Source organism: Diachasmimorpha longicaudata, chromosome 1 (genome assembly GCF_034640455.1).
Source record: "Diachasmimorpha longicaudata isolate KC_UGA_2023 chromosome 1, iyDiaLong2, whole genome shotgun sequence".
NCBI classification, from domain to species: Eukaryota; Metazoa; Arthropoda; class Insecta; order Hymenoptera; family Braconidae; genus Diachasmimorpha; species Diachasmimorpha longicaudata.
Window position 1 is genome coordinate 4,936,750 of NC_087225.1, and position 6,027 is coordinate 4,942,776.

Below are 6,027 nucleotides of genomic sequence, written 5' to 3' on the forward strand. Positions count from 1 at the left end.
AAAGTGCTCTCTATTGTCGATCTCCAAGTCTCAACCGCCATTGGGGAATCAATCACTCCAATTGATTCCTCTACATGATGACTTGCTACCCTAAAAACATGTTCGAAAGAAATCGAAAATTTGTTGAAAAATATAGATATTAAGAGCTGCTTCAATATTTATAGTTGTCAGTACTGTACTGCGCTCAGCTCTTTACCAATCGATGCAGGACTCGGAAAAACTATTAGAACTCATGCTGCTCTTCATAATAACCCAAACCCTATCATAGATAATTAGTCTCCAGAAACTATAGCAATATACACAGACGGCAGTAGGACGATGGGTGGTACCTCTACTGGTGCAGCTTTTCATTGCCCTCAGCTGAATATTCAAAAATCATTTTCAATTAACCTCAGAGCTTCGACATTGACAGTGGAATATTTAGCAATTAGTGAGGCTGTGAACTTCGTGTATATGCATTTAGACAAAAATTGTATGTTGATAAACGACTCTTTAAGCACTCTACAATCCCTTTCTCAGCCATCCACAAGCATTAAATCTAACAAGTTCATAATACACGCCAAAATAAAATACGAACAAATCGTACGGCACAATAATCAGGCTCTAAAATTAGTCTGGGTTCCTTCACATTTGGGGATGGAGGGTAATGAACCAGCCGATCGGCTGGCGAGGGATGCCACCACTCGTGACAGCGATGAAGCTTATCACCTCTCTTTCACTGATTTCAGTGAGGAGTTCAAGCAAGAATCTTTTGACAAAACTTGCGGCCTGGCTCTTGAACTTGGTCAAACCAACGGAACGACGTATTTCAAAGATTACCACACAAGAAGAAGAAAACTCTGGTTTAAGGGAAAAGAGTTGAGTCGTAAGATCATATCGTGGGTAAATAGAGCTAAGACCAATCATCACAGTCTAGCAGAATCCCTGGCGCGAGTTGGGATCATCAGCTCGCCAAGCTGTAAATGTGGACACGGGGAGGAAAATATCGAACACGTCCTGTGAAAGTGTTCATTATATAATGAGACTAGACCGCTAATGATTAAAAAATTATGTGACCAGAAGTTCTTTCCACCATACCAGTCTGGAGAATTTTTGGCCAGACTAGAGAAAAAATCCATTGTGATCATCAGTAAATTTCTAGAAAAATTGTCGATAAGAGTTGAAGATTAATATAACCGCCTTGTATCCTACCATTTGTATGCAAATTAAACCCACCAGCTTTAAAAATGCTTAAAAAAAAAGTACTGAGTCATACTCGTCTCCATTTCCACACCTCATTACATAAATTCATGTCCAATTATTCTCTTGTTAAGAAAAGACAAAATAAACTGATGTTCTAGTGTGCAAGAGAAATAAAACCGTCAATAGAGCATATAGACTCAAAACCTCATTTTAGTATCTACAACCACCAGTACAATGATGTGATCACGTCAATCCCGTTTGACTTAGAGACTGCAAAAATGTGCAAGGTAGGGAAGGTCCTAGAATCGTGAGCAACTTTATTCACGGAATAGGCGATGAAGTTGACGAAATATATACAAACGATATCAAAATATCAGGAGCTACTGCGTTAGTGCAGCTATTTATTGCCCACAATTGGATTGACTTCAGAGAACAATTCAACGCAAAATTTACAAAAATACAACAGATTCGTTAATAGAGCAAGGACAATCGAAGAGTAAAAGATACTTTCAACATCTTTTTGAAAAGTTATCTAAACCGTGGTTGCATAGGCGTGAAAAACTTCGTCGACGCATAATTGTATGGGTCAATCGTATTAGGACTGACCACTACAATTTGAACTCACCATTGTTCAGGATTGGGATCTTGAACGATCCTTCATGTGAATGCGGTTATGCGGAAGAAGATATCGATCACATCGTATGGCAATGTCCACGATTTGAAGACCAGCGAAAAAGAATGATATTAAAAATTGCTGAATATTGTACACTACCCTGTAGAATGCTAGACATTCTACTCGATCTTGGACCCTCTGTTATTGATGCCATCGATAAATTTCTCAAGGATTGAGAGCTCAAAATCTAAAGAAGCAATACGGTCCAGACATGAATTCTATATATTTTCACTTTATAGCTGATAGACTTTGTTAATGAGTTTCAAATGCTTAATAAAAAAAATCTATTCATAAATTTAATTCTCGCAGAGGAATTCAATCGACGAAATCCGCTGTTCTTGGTCTAAAAGGGATTATGGATAAGGAAAAAAATTGTTTCAACTGCGGGGACTCGTCCGTTGAGAAGGGAAAATCGAATGATTTCTTTCATAGAACTTGAAAGCGCCCTCCAAGAATATCTGTCGAAAAATTCTTCTGGAACCCGTTACTTAGAAAATAACAACGATGATTTCTCCAATCTACAATAAGAAAAAAAAATTTTTTATAGGTAGATAACTGACTAACTATTCTATTAGGTGTGTGAATAAGTCTTTCCCGTTTTTTGTAAGAGATGCCGCCACCAATACTGTGCGAGTATTCAATGGTTACATATGTCATAATCAAAGCTTATTCATCTGTCAACAATTCCACACTAACACATTAGTTGAAATTTTTTCGCATCATAAATTTTTGATATCGTGAAAATGTCGAAATTTGAGCCGAGTCGACGTCATTTGCGGAAGTTTCACTTTATTGGTTCAATTTGAAGAAATCTGCTGCCGAGGCGCATCGATTGCTTCAAGAAGCTTATGGAGAAGGTTGTGTCGATGATTCAAGTGTTCGCGGATGGTTTCGAGGCTTCACAAATGGTGATTTCGACGTGGAAGACAAGGAGCGTTCCGGGCGGCCGCAAATCTTTGAAGATCAAGAATTGGCGACTTTGCTTGATGAAGATTCGTGTCAAACGCAAGAAGACGATGGCCAATACTTTCAATAATTCATTTGTAACCATTTTTTCACAATAAAGGCTCAAAATTTGAAAAAAACGGGAAAGACTTATTCACACTCCTATTATTTAGAGAATATTGATTGATCGAGAAACATTAGAAGACAACAGCAAATGATTTCCTCTCCTAGAGGCTTTTATCATATATAGATTTCACATAATAATCCCACATGGAAATGCGTTATGCCCTCTATTTATTATATGATCATCTTGACAATGAACAATGTCAGACGCAATTATTGAATACTTTTATTCTGTATAAAAATTATCCAGAGAGTATAATGCCCATCACAATTTCCTCTTGAAATCCCTCTTTGTTGTAGATGAACGAACATATTCGATCTATAGAGCGAGCTTGAAACTTCCAACATACTTTTTCAAAAATAATAAAATTTTAATAATACTTCAAAATACCCATTGTAATTTTGTGACAGTGAGATAATTAAGATAATTGATATCGAGCGATGCCCTATGTGTAATACTCCTGCTGAAAGTCTTTCAATATCTCTGTCTTTTATTTATTTATCACTGAAAAAACAATCCACGAATATACATTCAAACTCTTCAGAATCATGCGTTCTTTATGGTTTTGTTTGCCTTTTCGGGTCTGTTTTATCGTTTTTGGAGCTCACCTGCAATGCAATGATGAAGAAAAAATGTTTAACAGACATTCAACAATAATTGATTGATAACAAGGTAAAATTAATCGAATAAGAGAATATTCATCCTCCGCCAACACTGAGATCTTTGGATAGTTGTGGGAAATTGGCACCCCACTTTCACCGATTGAAGAATTTGACCGCTTATTTGGAGCAGATTGATGCGCCGAAGAGGGTGGCAATAATTTTTTCGTGTGTAGTTAAACCATTAGGCCGGAATTCATTTTTTAAATTCTCCAATAACATCGTTCATTCACGGCATAGAACCCACAAGTCGCCCCGAAGTATAACATTGAAAGAAGATGTGAATAAGCACATGAATGTTGAATTCGCACACAAAATTTTGGAGCTGTCTCGTAAATTTGTTCTTTGGACGCCTGTTATGCCTCGATTATATCAAGCTAGACATCACCAGATACAAGAGGCTGAAAGAGCATCATCAGCACGGAGTGAGCAATACTTCAAAGATTTTAAAGAATACATAAAGCACAAACAATAAAATTTGAGATTGGACAAAGTAGTACTTCATCATTTGAATACGCTCAGTGGTACTACTAACTTATTAGGTGCCAGAATGCGTACTAGGAAGCCGATTAATAACAAGTATTCTGCGCAATCAGAAAGCATCTTATCCTCCTCAACAGAGTCTGATACTATGGACAATGATGTGAACATGACGCTGATGTCTGTGCGCAAGAACGAGAGCCTGTATGTGGCACCAGCGGTGGAGAACGACATTATACCAAACGAATCAAGAAATTTTAGTTCTGTCATTTCATCGGTCCTGGCGAATGACGACTCAGCACAAACTACTAAAAATTCTGTAGTGTTCCAAATATTAGCCGTAATGATAGAAGTCCTGTTCACTCTGCATCTTTTTTGCTGAACAACATTCCCACGGCAAGTACAGCTCTCATTCAATGATATTATAACAATTCGGGCCCTTCACCAGAGAAACATTTGCAGAGTCAAACGGAGCCCTCCTCATTAACATCACAAGTGGATACATCATCTATACTGCCCCCGTTGAAGAAAAGAAAAATTATCATTGATGATTCGCCTGATAAGCCAGGGCAAACGACTAAGCCAGTGATAGTTGGAAAAATATTACAAGAGATCTTGACAAATGAGAATTTGTACCTAAATGAATAGGACAATTGCAAAGGCATGTTTGGGGAAAAAAAATCGAAAAGTCTTTATTTGGAATGTTGCCCTGATATTGAAAATATTTACATGCAACCGAAGGAAAGACTAAAAAAACTGTCTCTTTTGATAATGGCTCTAGTATGCCACCAGTGAATACTTCAATGGGACTCATGAAATTCACAAATACGTGTAGTGTCGCCTCAATCCTTCATTGCCTACGTGCTGCATACGTCGATTGGATGTCATACCAGAAATTTGTTGCTCATTTGAAAATCAAAAATCGGGCTATGGATACAATGAAAATGTTGTCTATTGTGGGAACCAGAGTTAAAGTTTATAAGGCACGAGGTGAAATGATACTCGGATTCAAAGCGCCAATTAATCATTTGGTTGACTATGACTCCAATATTAGTAACGTAGCAGATGAAATTTTGAAGAACGTGTCCTCCCTCACCACAATTAGAACTTGTCATGGTTGCAACAGGCAAACATCGCGAAATTTAACAGCGTTAAACATTAATCTGATTTCTTTGCACAAAAATAGTATTGCAGACCTTCAAGAATCGCTAGGTGAATTTAATCAGGAATATTCGGAACCGTGTAAAACTTACAGCGCAGAGAGAACAACCTCATTCAAACATGCAAACCATCTTTTCGTTGACCTAGAAGCGTTACAATGGGACAGTCTTGTTAAGAATCAAAACTACCATGAAGACCATCAAGAACAATTATCACTCACAGCTTTACCAAGCTGTTCAAACTTGGCTGGTAAAGCCTACAAATTCTAGAACGTGGATGGGGGTGGCTGGCAACAGTTGACTGCGTCACGACGTTGTCCAGCCCCTCCCCGCCACTTTTTATTTTTACCATTTCAATAGATAAGGAAGATAGAGAATGCGTGCGCAATCTAAAACTAGAATTTGGGATGCACGTGTGACCCGCCAAAAATGACGTTCTTTTGTTTAATACAAAGAATATAAAGGGAGATCTGTTGGGATTAGACATGGACCGTTACCAGGAAATTTACATCTGAATTCATGTATTTATGACAACGCCAGTAAATCAACAGGCGTTCAATATTTGTTGTATACCCACTATTTTACTAGAATTGTTTTCCCAAAACCTTATATTTTTCCAAGCATCGGCCAAATAATCCTGTTCCCAAAACCTTTCCGAAAAATTTATTACTTTTATTATTGTTGGATTCCCGTAATAAATTAAAAACACAGAAGTTTTATTTAAATAAAAACTGATATTTATTAGAAAATTCACTCAACGTGTAAATATTGTGACAACAGATTTATGTGTTCGAAGAGATATCT